Source organism: Lutjanus erythropterus, chromosome 15 (genome assembly GCF_056507025.1).
Source record: "Lutjanus erythropterus isolate fLutEry1 chromosome 15, fLutEry1.hap2, whole genome shotgun sequence".
Taxonomy (NCBI): Eukaryota; Metazoa; Chordata; class Actinopteri; order Lutjaniformes; family Lutjanidae; genus Lutjanus; species Lutjanus erythropterus.
The window spans coordinates 6,485,943-6,500,401 of record NC_139331.1 but is presented as its reverse complement, the minus strand read 5'-3'; the positions used below and the strand labels follow the sequence as shown (position 1 = coordinate 6,500,401).

Genomic DNA, 14,459 nt, shown 5'->3' with positions numbered 1-14,459 from the left:
AGACCATCTTCACCACTAGATCCCTGTAATCATTGTCACTTTTTACCCGATTAGCAACAGCGTTGGATGAGTGCCAACAAGTTATTTGAGACTTTTGTTTGCAATAGGGAGCCAATGACAACCTTTGGGAGTGGATTTTATTGATTTGCATGTTGTGGATATTACTATTCTTGTACCATTGATTGATTTAGCTATTCTTTGCTTTGAGAATGCAACAAAGAGAATGCTGGGGATAAGAAGTTGTGAGGGTGTCTTGCTCTGTTTTACAGTGCTGGACAGACTGACAAAAACAGAAAACATTGTTTCTTGAGTAGTTAGTACTGGCTACTAGAATGGATATCCTATATGGAGATCCTATAACATTGGGACAAGCTTTTAAAAAATCAGGGGCTTCCTTTAAATGGTAGCATCCCTAGTCCTGTGTCATGTTACGTCCCCAGCGGCTACCAGTATACACTTTTTTTTCCGAAACAGGACAGGGTATAATCTAATCGAATGGCTTGGCCTGCCAAAGACGAGAGGCTGCGGAGAAATGGGTGGAAGAAGAGGACTCATTAGCTTGTCAGCTTGTGTGGGTCTGTGCTAAGAGGCCAGGCAGAAGAAGAAAGAGGAGGCAGACACAAAGAGAGAGAAAACAGCACTGAGAGGTACTAGTTTCCAAATGGAGTCCTCAGTTGGTAAGAAATATCCAACCCTGTATCCCAAGGAATTAGGTTCATATGGACAATTCTGCATATGGACAATACCTGACAATTTTTTACAACATTCAGAGCCAGTGTAGAGGTAGGGTGTCCTTTGTGAAACAAGGATGGAGTTAAAGGTGGTAAATAGGCATGTAGCACGTCAAATTGTCATGTAGGAGACTGGATTTTGCCTTCCATCACAGACCTGCAATTAGCATTCATCTCTTTATTGACCAGAATCTTTCTCGACTTTCAACCAAATATTTTAGTTGCCTAACTATGTCTTAATCATAATTTATTTGCTATAACCACAATCTTTAATTGCCATGGATAGATATTGATAATAGGGATGGTGTGCAATGAAAGCAAATTTGTAAAACAATCAGCCTCATTAAAGAGCCACTTGTGAAAAATGCCTTTTTTTTGTTTGTTTGTGAAGACGTTTTCATATCAGACTGCATGTTTTATTTATTTCAGTAACAGTATGGTCCTGGTGACATGGCATTAACGGCACGTTATTTTTTCCCCATTCTTTGTCTTTAATTGGTTCCTTAATTCCACTACTGATGCTGCTGATGTAATATTAAATCAGGACTTTCCTCTATGGATCTCTGACAGCAGGATTTCAAACTCAGTACTTGTAAAGTTCTTTTTTTACTCTCAGATGCCATTATGCTACCATAGGCTGGGGCAGGAAGTGAAGCCTTATATGGTATTATTTTGGTGTTAATTATGCCCATTTACAATCTCATGAAAGTGCCCTCAAATATGCACAAGCGGTTCATTTAGACAGTTGTTTGAAGTTAGGAACGTTTGCTGAATCTCACATGGCACACTCATGCAAGCCCACTGAAAAAAGTAAGACAAGGTTAAGAGTACATAAATGTTTTTGCATGAGGTGACTGGCTTTGGATGTACAAAACCGTTTTCACTGAAAGTAATCTGGGAGTTTTGTTACTTAAAATATCGCCGTCCATTTTGGTAATAGTGCTGAAATACTCACACCAGACTTGTATGTAGCAACTCATGAAATTTTGAGCCCTACTGGCTACTGCAGTGCAGTTTGTTCAGTGTGTCTTTATTCATGTCAAATACAAATCAATGTAATGACTTTACAGAAGCTAGTCAACTTGTTTGCTAGCAATGAACACACTGATAGAATGTATTAGTGCTTTTATTTGTGTTTGTATGACAGCTGAGACTCTGACTGAACCAAAACATACCCAAAACCTTGTTTGTATTATTACCTCCACCAAGGAGGTCATGTTTTCTGTGCTGTTTGTTTGTCTGTTTGTCAGCAGTTTCACAGGAAAACTACTTGCCCGAATTTTATGAAAATTGGGGAAGGGGTGTAGGATTGGCGAAGGACGAACCCATTACATTTTTTAGCAGATCGAAATCATGGGGCAGATACACAAATTATTTTTCACTTTTGTTAGCATTGCGATATTGTTACAGATGTCAAGTAGGGTGGCAGGACTACAGGAATTTGAACCCAAATGTAGACAAGGAGGCAAAGCAGCTACCATTCAAATGATTTGATTACCAAAAGTCAATATACAAAGAAGCTCACAGGATCATCAGGCAGAAAGAAGTTGAGACCAGGTAAGCAGTCCTACAAGCACCAAAGCCAAACGGGAGCTGGCCAACAATTCCAACAAAATCTAGCAACACAAACACTAGGGCAACCACTGAAAGGCTTGACAAACTGACAAAGATGAACTGGCACCTACTGGAGGAAACACGAAGACTAAATACAAAGGGAGGCTAATTAGAGATAGGTGAAACAAATCAGTGATAAAAAAAAAAGGTGGGGAAAAAAAGTCAGACAGGAAGTGAAGACAACATAGACACCAGAAACCATGACAGATGTAGGACATTTGGCCTTGGCAGGTCTTCTTTTTGGCAAGATGGAGTCCAGTCACTAGTCTCGAGATAGGTGCCTGCTTTATCAGTTTTTGGTCTTAATGCACACAGCCTACAGTGACTTGTCCACTCAGGTCTTTGCAAAGACTTTCTAGGCAATGTGCAGCCTAAATTTGCATCTTTTTCATTCTGAGCACAGATTACCTTGGATGTTGGGTTTTCAAAACAGAGTGGTAAAAGGAAGAATATCCAGTACCTTGCACTGCTTTTCTGTTAACTACACATGACAACCCCATGCACTGTTTTACTCCAGATGATAGGAATTTAATTGATACTCTGAGACGACTGGAGGATCCATCCTGCTGTGACGGGTGCCCCACTTCTTTTTTGTTTTTGTCAAAAACGCTCATATCAGAAACTCTTTCTACAATTGACGTATCTTTCAGAGAGACTACGACCCTGTCACATGCTTTCAACAAGACAAGACACTGTGTGTCTTTGCATGTGTCAGAGTCGGGAGGTTCTGCTTGGCAAGCCTCGTTTTGACACTCAGCTGAAGCCTTTCATTACTTTAAAACGAGACATCCCGCATTTGATTTAAGTGACACCTGTTCTAAGTAAGTCTGCTGACATCTAAAAAGCAACTGTGGGCGGCATATATTTTAGTTTTAGTAGTCTTACCAAGAAATTTCCATCTCTTTCTTCAGGTGAAATCTCTAAATGCTTTGGTTAAATCTCCAAGTTCAATCCACCATATGCCATATGTCCCAGTGACCACTGCTTTATCCCAGCTGGAAGCAATACTGCACATGTCGCCAGTCTGAAAACTCCATCTGAATATATGAGGGCTCTTTAGAATATATTGAGGCCCGGAGCAGCTGTCCTCACCAACTCATGTGGAAAGAGAATTTCATCAACTCAATTGCAAAAAGAAGACACATCCAATTTCATGCCTATCATTCCTGCCCTCAGGGTGAAAGGGCAGCAGCAGAGTGCTGCTGAATACTGTAGTGAGCTCAGTTTATTTAAGCTGAATAAGTGGAGTCTTTGATGTTTCAGCTCAAGGGAAAGTGGTCTTTGAGCAGCTCTGCAATCAATGAGAGCAGTCCTTGAGTATTTAATATATCATTGCTGTCGTGCCAGATCCCTATAGCTTGAGAATATCAATATGTAGTATTTTAGCAACTAGCATGCTATTTAAAAATCGTGCAAAGCATTAATAAATGTGTGGTCTGAGTTTTTCACACCATAGAGCATGTGTTATTGACCACTCGGCCAAATTTGAATGATTTTTTAAGAAATGTTCTACGTCTCAAGGTCATGAAAAAAGGAGCAGTTTTCTCCGCTCTGAAATGCTGCGGGCTTGTCTGCTCCGCTGTCTCAGTGTCAAACACCACTATGATCAGAAAACGACCTGAAACATGGACGCTTTATTGGACATGTCCAGACATGTTTGAGCCACCAGAACCAGAGGATGTTGACAGGATGCCATTTTTTTTTCTTCTGTGTCAGGTTGTTGGAACTGATGTGAGCTGAAGTGAACTGCTGGGTTGATTTGGACTGAGAGAGTCACTGAAGGTACATAAGTGACCACTGGGGATCATGGGGTCATCTTGAACACAGAAATCATGAACAACAGTCAACAGTTTAACTCCACAATTCAGTTCTACATAGTTCTTAATCTTTTCACATGCTTTCAGCAATTACGTTCTAACATGTATATTGCATTTAGAAGAAAAACTCCCCTTTGCCTTTACTTAATCTTTAAATAAACAACATAGCTCTTAGATTAATCAAAAAGTCAGTCCTTGTTCTTCATAAAAGTAATTACTAAAGTCTCAGGGGGAAAAATGGGCTCAACAAGGCTACAAACCTGAGCATTCTGACAGTTGTACAGGTTGAAAACAAACCCCACAGTTAGTCAAACTTATCTGAAAGACAAAACCGAGGTTTATAAAGACATAGAGATGTCTACCTTCTCTCCAATATAATGCGACTAGATGTCACTTGGCTTGTGGCGCTCAAACCACCAAAAAATAGATTTGAAAAAATTCAAAACCAGTGTCTCTTTCCAAATGTCATGACCCAGTTACTCAAGATAATCCACACACCTTGTTGTGAGCAGTTTGATGAAGGAACTACTTTATTTCAAGTAGAAAAGAAAGTAGCCTTAGTGGATTCTACAGTAGTTTTGGTAAATTCTACTGCAGAAAGAAAGTAGTTCCTGCATGAAACTGCTCACAACAAGGTCTGTGGATTATCTGGAGCACCAGCAGTCGAATGCCATTTAGTCCCATTATATTTGAGAAAAGACAGAAATCTCTGTAGCTCTATGTATTCTCCAAAACTCTGCAGCTCACACCAAAAAAAAAAAATCTAGAACTGCCCCTTTAAGGCACCATTTTTTATATGATGTCTGTAGAAACAAAGAACAATGCTGGCTATATGTCTCAGGGTTCCCAGGTCATATCTGTACATAGGAATGCTTTATTACCTCAAGGAGTCGCTGAAGTAAGAAATGTTAAATCCCACACACTGGCCAGTGTTTGTGTCCGACCGCAGTCTAGTATTGTGTCAGTTTTACTACTTTAATTCAATTCAGCTTCTAACCAAACTACATCAAGGTAATGAATATAATATGTTCCCCACCTAACAGAAGCCTTCTTATTATGCCTTTGTTTCATCTGAATTCTGTTTGAACAACTAAATGAATCACGTGGGTCCCCGCACCACGGCATCTCAGAGGAATATGAATCATCTAAAGGTCGTAAAATATGTACAATTATTTTTTTTGCCAAGCTTAATTACAGCTGCCTCTTCTGAAGCCATTTGAGACAGTAATTGGCGACTGGGTCTTTTTTGATCTTAAGCAGGGGAGGAAAAGCTGCTGCAGCTAAAACGAACATCCAAGCTCATCCGTCCACCGTGAAAAAGCGGACCCAAGTGAATTAGGTGGAGAAGAGTACGGTCTACTTGATGAGGCTGAATGTGGGAGAGCACCATATGTTTTCTGGCTAGCAATTTGCTGTACATCTGTGGTTTTCATCTAAAAGTTTTAGTAGTTCTATGTACTGTATGTGGTTTCAGGTGCGGTTTCTGCTGTATGCTGCTACTACTGCAGTTTTCTCATATTTCCTATGAGAAATCACTTGCATGGTGATGTACGGGCAATCAGTAATGCCACCTATTTTACACGGAGTTCATTTTACTTGCCTCAATTATGTTTGGAATTTGAAACGTGTGCTTTAAAAAGGCTTTTAAATCGACTTATTCTGTTGCAGAGGTATGTGGATGTGTTGATCCAGGAAGTGCATGCAAATCATTGAGGAGGTAATGTTCTAGCTTTCTGTCTGGTGTGCTTTCACATATTTTATTTCTTTCAGTAAACCAGAACACATAGACTGCATTGATAAAGTTGCAATATTAGAGACTGCATCTCTTTTCTGCCTACCTATCAAAAAGGTCTGAACCCAGGTTTCTCAAGTGCCAGTCAGCCAAATCAAAGTCAGAGTGTTCTGAGAATGAGTAAATCTCTTTATCAGAGTTCACGTGGCTGATGTGTGCTTTCATACCTGCTGCTGCTCTGCAAGCTCCACAACCAGGTGGGTGACAAACCATGAGTCAGTGTGACCAGGGCGAGATGAGAAACACGCCACATGTCATTCTAATCTCTTTTTTTTCTATGTATTTGTTTTTTCCCCTCATTAGTCATGAGGGTTGCTCGGTGACCTGGTACTCCTGCCCCTGCGTCCATCAGAGCGGGCCTGCCTGAAAAGTCACATTTGAAAAGCTGTGAGTGAGCACGCTCAGTGCGCGGGTGGCCTCACTAATTGGACCTGGAGAGGCTGAGGCCGAGTCGAGGCGTCCCTGTCAGGTTCCACTTGGGCTCTGAGAGGAGCGTGGGCAGGAGCTCTCATTTACCACGCTGGATGGTGATTTGCAGTAAGAGGTCTGGGAGCTGTTTGCGTCAGCACAGGGGTAATCAGAGGGAAAAAGAGCAAGTGAAAGTGAATAAGCAGAGGCAATTCTTTCCAGAGAGAGTGATGGTGGTTGAAAATACCAGCTGGATGGAGGAAAAGTTTGAAAGGTGGTGTATTTCACACAAAAATGTACAGATCCCTGTACAAAATACATACAGGATGTTGCTGGGAATTGCAGTGTTGCCACTTTGGGGCTCTCAAATTCCTTATCTGAACATCAGCAAAATTGTGTGAACATAAATGCTTCCCTGTACATTTCTATATATCTCCTGTAAGGACTGGAACAGTGCCACCAGTCTGTTTACATGCCAAAACTGTGACATCACAGTCCTCGTTAGTATAGTGGACAGTATCTCCGCCTGTTACGCGGAAGACCGGGGTTCGATTCCCCGACGGGGAGATATGTTTTTTCTATCAGCTGCTGTTTGTTGTGTGAAAAAGTGCGGATATGGTTACCTTACCCATTAACAAGCAGCAGCAGTTGTGTGCACAATACTATATATTGTGTGGTTCTCTGATAATATGACTAACTACAGCTTACTTTCAATACTCAAAAGTAAAGTGTAAAAGCTAACGTGTGAAGACCTGTGTTGGTGTGTGGTTCTCTGATAATTCTACTAACTACAGCTTACATTCACTTTCAAGAGTAAGTGTAAAAGATACTGCGTAAAGAATGATGTTGGTGTGTATGGTTTCACGTATGAGGCAAACATGCCAACCGCCACACTATGGAAATGCAAAATCATACCTATTGGTGATTAGCCTAGCTTAGCATAAAGACTGGAAGCGGGGGGGACTGGCTGAATTGAAGTTCATAAATATGCCAGTAGCACCTCTTAAGTCTTCTTAATGCAACACAGTATCTTGTTTGCATAATAAACAGACAATGACAAGTTTCATTGTTTTAAGGAGTGTTACACATTTTAACTGTTGGGTGAAGTGACTTCCTGGAGTCCTGATGGAAAAACAACCAGCTATGTCTATCCATGCGTAAACACTACTATGGGACACATCTACTACAAGACAAACCTCTGAAACCTAGCAGTTTAGCCCCTAAGATTACTTAGACACAAAAAGTAGCCTACTTGGGTCGGTTGAGGAACAAAAGGTACGTTCGTAGGTTTAGAAAAAAATTGTGGTTTGAGTTGAAATTGAGTACGTTAATCCAGGAGGTTAGCTCAGGGGTGTGTCATGTAGTAAAGTGGGCGTGTCTTCTAGTGAATGAAAAAAGTGATTCTCCAGGAAGTCACTGCACAGCCACTGATTGCCAAGAAAGAGCACATGAAGAGCATGCAACTCCCCGTAAAATCACAACTTGCAATTGTGTTGCAGTCTTTATGCTAAGCTAAACTAATCGTCTTGTGGCTCTATAGTGTGTAGTTTGAACTATAAATAACTTTAAAGAAATATCCAGTTCATTTCCTATGAGATTTTGTTTTAAATTCTACACGTTTTTATACTGTAATGTACTGAACTACTGCTGCTAGCTCTGTGCATGCTTTTGTTTGTATGTGGCTGGGGTAGACTGCCCATTTTTTGCCAACATTGATAACAAAGTTCTCAGACGATGGAAAAATTATGGATATCTTCCAGCCAGTCAGAATAAAAAATACCCCATAAAGTATGTTGTTTTCTTCTTTAGGCTGCATTCTAATAGTCACTCCTGCACCTGAAATTTTTCAGTTTTCTGTCACAGATGGCTTTTTTTCTGTACAGTCATTATCTACAGTCAGAGATAACCCCAGTTAGACTTCTCACACATTCGTCTTCTGATATAAAATCCATAGTTCACTCCATATGAATCCACAAAGATTACCTGTCCCAAAGCTTATAGAAGATGCTATAAATTTCCTGTCCTTTTATTGCTTTCTGCATTTCCCTCTTTTCCATTCCTCATTTTCTCCTTCTTTTTCATTTCTCTCTAACAGTGTATGTAATATACAGTTCATACATAATTCATGCGAGAATGGTAGATACTGGAGAGTGCACTGGAGGCTCACTAAACTAAGGGCCAAATTTAAATTCTCATTTATGTGGATTTGAATCTGTCTCCTTTGTGTCACCTCTACTCTTTACCATAATTGTTCCTGTCACTCAGTGCTGTTTACTGTCTATCAAATGTGAAACGATAGTACAGTCTGAATTTCTTGTAAAATGCCAGATGAAAATGTGGCCTCTGACTCTTGACTTTATTTTTTTATATTTTTGTCAAATTAACAAAAGTTCCTGTTTGCAACATATCTGGATGTACAGGCAGCTATCAGTGGATTATTGAAGATGATTCTCAGGCAAGTTCTGGAGGAGCGTTGTGATTGATTTGAATGCTGAATCTAAAAATATGTGTATGTCGATATGTCAAGTCTGTGTGGACAGATTTGAGTTATGACTCCATGGAAGGGTCTGATTTTTTTATGCTCTTCTACTCTTCACCATAATAGATCCTGTCACTCAGTGCTCCATACTGTCTGTCAAATGTGAAATGCCAGAATACTATGAAATAATAAAATGGATTTCTTGTGGATAAGCATCATTATGAAAATGGGATATTTCTTTAAAAAGTCTAGAGCAGCATTTCCCAAACTTGGAGTCATAAGCCAGAATGGGTTACAGTTCCATTTTGATTCAGTCATCGATTGACACTAAATGGATCTAGGGTAAATAGTGACAAGGCCTTCATTTAGTTGCTAAAGAAAACAGGCCTTTTTTTGAAGCAGGCTTGTATTAGAGGCAGGCATTTATTTCTAATTCCCTCTGTTTCATGAGTGTAATTGGCCATGTTATGGTAGACAGCATGCAGTGAGAGGCAAAAAGCAGCTCTGAGTGTCATCAACACTTTAACAAAAGTCAACACAGCTGACAACGGCTCTAAAATGTAGTAAAGTACAGCTGGGGTCACGAAATATAACGCCTCTCGAATGGTTAAAACTATGAACCATCACCAAAATTACAAGTAAGCCACCATCATAAACCAGCATGTTCTGAACAGACACATTACAAACAGCAAAAATTATTTGGATTTTGGAATGTGAAACAGCTAACTTACTACTCATCCAGCACTAGGCATGATAGGAAATGTTGGCCGTCAGTACAATATTTTAGTGCAAAGTCGATCTGCACCCATTTGCAATGAAATAGTTACAGTATTAAGCTGTCAATACAAATGCAACACTTCATGTCACCGTTTCAAAAATTTGTTCGGAAGCTTGGGTCCTGGAGAGACATCAAATATCTCTTTTGGGTGTCAAGCTGAAAAAGTTAGTTTTGAAACATCGAGTTTGACAACAGAGAATGTGCACTACTGATGTGGATTACATACAGTGACTTGGATAGTGTTTGGTTTTGGTTTTGACTCAAATCAAGACATGATGGTGGCTTGCCTGACTGCAGTCTTTCTCATATTACAACTAAATAATCACTAAATTATGTTTCTGAAAACATTTTAGGTGACAAACAGGCAGAAATAGACACAATGGCACCCACCTGGTGGTGTCTATGAGGAAACCCCAGATTCATAAAAGATCTTGCAAGAGTGATCATTTAAACTCAAACCATGATCTTTCCTTAAATTGCAACCAACTGCTTTTTGAAACTAAACCTACCCATACTTTAACCCCAGTGTTGTTACATTATAAAACAGTTTGTATAGTGTACACAATGAAGAAATAATGCACACAATAAAACACACAAGTTTTGCAAATCTTTGACACCACCCAACCACCTTGTCATGATCTTTCTTGTGCGACAACAGTCACTTAATTATGTTTTAGAAAATATTTTAAGTAAGAAATAGACAATGTAGAACAATATCTTAATCCATATTTGACCAGTATGGTCTAATTTGACGGTTTGATCAGAGTTTCAAGACTTGCTATATCATCAAGTTATTTTACTATAAATAGGACCATAATTTAGAAAATAATCACCATATCATATTGAAGAAGACTTGAAGACTAATACTCATTAAGAAACTGTTTACTGAGGTCATCTGTACAAAGTGTTCCAAAGTGCAGTGACGATGTGTATTATGGGATACTTGTAGTGACTGATTCCCACATGAATGAGGCCTCGGCAGTGTTGCTGCTGGGTGGATCAGATGGGTGTGAGGGACGACCTCCGGGCACCGCAGCAAGAGAAACAGATCTCCAGTCCCAGCCAGGCACAGTCCCAGATGGGTCCCTCTGTCAACACACACACACACACACTAGACAATCTGTGACTGAAGGAAGAAAATAATTTGTTACGCATTAGCATGGAAATCTAATGCATATGCTCCAATACATCCCAACACACACACACACACGCACAAAGACATTTTTAAAGTGAACATGTTCACTGAATGCAAAGAGGTCACAGCAGGGTCGCCAGCGGTGTTCAGTGTGCTTTAGTAATTGTATATAATTTTCCTTTTGCATGTGTGTGTTTGCATTCTTTCCCAGCAACAAACATGTAACATTAACTGAGCCATGAAATGAAGAAACAGAAAGCTCAGGAGGATTGCAGGGTCAGCTCTGGACCTGGCAGAAGAATACATCCAGTCTGTTTGTGACAGTAAACAATAAACACAACCACTGTTTTCATATAGCTGAATGTAATTAGACGGTGATAAAATATGACGAATTACAGCACAGCTGTTCACACAAATTGGCCTGGCTGCTCAGCAGACCTTGACTGAATAGTTTGTGGTCAGACCACTGGATTGAAACTGCAAATAGGACTTTCTGCTTTCTGCTTAAATTGTAAATAGCAGACAGGAGTTCGGTGTGTCCAATTGCCAGACTGTGCAGCTGACCTTGAAGGGTGTACACAGCCTCCCTGTGGTGGTATTTGTACCTGTCTGTGCATAGAACCTCAAACTGCTTCAGTTAAAGAATTTGGGGTTGCCTGTGGACGCAGTACATGTCTTTGAAATGTTCATATATTGCCACAGCCCACAGTTGTGCCAACAGCATCAAGCTGCTTGTTGATGATTGTCTCCTGCTCTGTGTCCACTCAGCATTAAACATGTCGTGTTCCAGCATCTGGTAACAATTCACCATTGTTATAGCAGCTGTCTTCGCCAGAAAAACAGGTGTATGGATCATCTGTACAAGCTTATATTTACATATTGTTAGGTGGTAACCCCTTGTAGCTATAGTAAGTATGGCCAGCGCAAAAGAGGAAGTGAGGATGACGTAGTATAAAGAGCGAGAAAGTCCATGCAAGAGGGAGGTTCGGCTGGATGGATGGGTAAAACAAATGCAAGACCTTAAAGTTTTAAGGTATGTATGAAAGTTGTATTGCATGGAACGTAACGCTGTTTGGAACGTAATGCCATACGGAACTTCTGTCATGTGACATATGCAACTTCTTTGTTTTAACTAAACCACATTTTTAAACTTTTCCTAAACCTAATCAAGTAGTTTATTTGCTTAAACCTAAGCAAACTGTCACTGATACTCTCCATGGTCATATATTTTGTTTTTTTTTAGTCACCGGCAATCAGCCTGTTCTGTCATTTAGGTATAAGAAGTATGAGTTGCATTATAAACAGAGTTCCTGTCTCCATCTGGAACGTGAGCAGAGTGCCTTTTACTTATTTTATATTATTACTTATCATTATTATCATTCTTTACATTATTTTACACTTACTTAATTATTGACAGTGTATTTACAATAAAGATGAATTTCCTGTCAATAGTTACAAAGATGTTGCAAGACTAGCTTTTCCTGGTATGACTGTCACTTCTCAGATGAACTCAGTGGCACAGGAGAAGGAATGCCCATGTGTTTTTCTTGTCTGAGGACAGACTGACTGAAGAAGTTATTCTGAAATGCTTCCATTGGACAATGGAACAGTAATGGACAGGTGGGACGGAGTCAAAAGTATGTGCGTGTTTGCACTACAGTCCCAAGTAGGGTCCCAATTCAAGACAGGCAAGGCCCAAGTAAATTCCCATGTACAAAACTTCGGGTTTTGAGTCTGATCAAGTTATAATGTGCTCGTCACCAAATGTAATGCCATTTTAACAACAGAGCCTCAACTTGCCGTTTTTTGTTCTACTTCAAAGTTGGAAGTCGTTTTGTCTCCATCTGTTATTTTGTTGACCCTCGCATGGTATTTATTTGTGATCAGAACTACTTTTCAAATAACTTTTTCCAAGTGGTGCTCAGTAATGTCACATTAGTTCTTAACAGTTTTTTGCTACAGCTTGATTTGATTCTGAGAAATTGGTTCAAACAAAGTGAATGCGAGGAATTAGGTGCTGACCTGCTTCAAAGCATGTACGTTATTGAATTGAGGAAATGACGAGAAATGAACTGATTCATGGATTCACACTTTCTAAATAACAGACTTTATAATCTTTAGGTTTGGGGGATGGTATCTTGGGTAACTTTTTCTAGTCAAAAGGCTCAAGTGCAAGTGAAGTAACAAGTCGATTTGCAAGTCTTTTTTGATTTTGTCAAGTTGAGTATACGTCATCACATTTGGGACTTGAGCCTGACTGGAGACAGTGCAGGAATTCCCTGCTATTCCACAGATCCATCTCCTCTTTGTGAGCATCTCAATCAGCTAGCAAAAAGGATGTGATCCCTCACAGGCTTCTCACCAGCAAACACCCATGTATCAAATAAATAGAGCAGCATTTGTATAATATTTTGTTTTATGTGTAATTTCCCAAATTACAGCTATATTGAATCTTTAACTTTAATTGGTTTAAGTCACTTGTCCTATGTCTTTAGTGGATGCTGGCTTAAGACTTGACATAATCACAATCAACACCATGCACATTACAGAACATACATCATACATGCTTACATGTTCAACGTCTATAACACTGTTGTAGTTATTTTCCATTCTTTAACAAGGCCACTTGGGGACACCGAGCTGTTTTCGTCTTGTTTCATGTTCACATCGCATTCTTGTCTTGTTGTCAGTTAAGTTTTATGTACTCCTTAGTGTTGCGTGGTCGCTGGAATGACGTATCATGCTTGTACTTTTCATCTGAGTGCTGTCATCCAACATGCATTAGGGATTTGAACAAGGGGGGACAGAAGAGGGAGAACGTAAAGCTCAGTGTGACTATTTGTTTTTTAATGAGCTCTTTGTCTGTTTGGGGAGGGGCGAGTGTGTGTGTGTTCGCATCCATGTGCTACATGCATGCTGCATTGGTATGTGTGTGTCTGTGTGTGTGCGCATGGCTTCCCTGCTGTATGTGTGAAAGCAAATGGATATATTTAGGTTTTGTCTTAGCAGCAGTTTTTGTCGTCTCCCGCTGTTGAAGAGCTATTCAGTGAAAATGTGTTTTTCTGTTATTAGGAGGCATGTGGCCATCTGAATAATGCATCCTGAACACTGCCTTGTTATGGCAGCGCATACACTGATGTTCAAGGCCAGGCGGTTCAGAATGGCGCCGTAATGCGTCGCCCCGTTCGCTATTAAATATACATGAGTTGTGAAGTGGCTTTCTTTGTGAATAACATTAACTACAGCAGTGGAAAGCCCGTGCAGATTTCAGTGGACTAAGACATTTGGGTTATTCAGGTGTTCACAAAGATTTGCATGGCAGGCGATTTCAGCCACCCATGTAGCGTGGCGAGCGAGGCTTTTTTTTGGTTGCGTGCCAACTCCAGTGGTAGCCAGAGATTTTACATGTGTTTAGTCTAATCTGACATGATCATCTACAACACTCTCAGGCTTTAGGAAGTAGCAACATCTGGTGCTGAGGTATGGAAAGCAACAAGAAACTTAATACACCGTATTAAAATAAAAAAAAACTTTCTTTCTTCTTCCTTTTTTGTAATTTAGGGTTACTCAATACAAAATTAATAATTTGTCATTTAAATTGTCATTTTTAAACTACATTTACTCACAGTCGAACTGTTTCACTGTGATTGTGACAGTCTGTATGTATTTTTGAAACATCATTGGCTATTTCACATTCGGTAATTA

General features: G+C 39.9%; 1 protein-coding gene and 1 non-coding gene across 5 annotated transcripts in view; both read left to right on the top strand.

Annotated features, from left to right (window-relative positions):
* Positions 1–14,459, top strand: part of cnih3 (cornichon family AMPA receptor auxiliary protein 3) — a 123,876-nt gene that overhangs the window by 77,949 nt on the left and 31,468 nt on the right. The window lies entirely within an intron of this gene.
* On the top strand, positions 6,858–6,929 carry trnan-guu (transfer RNA asparagine (anticodon GUU)). The gene has a single exon. It is a non-coding gene; the product is annotated as a tRNA-Asn (tRNA).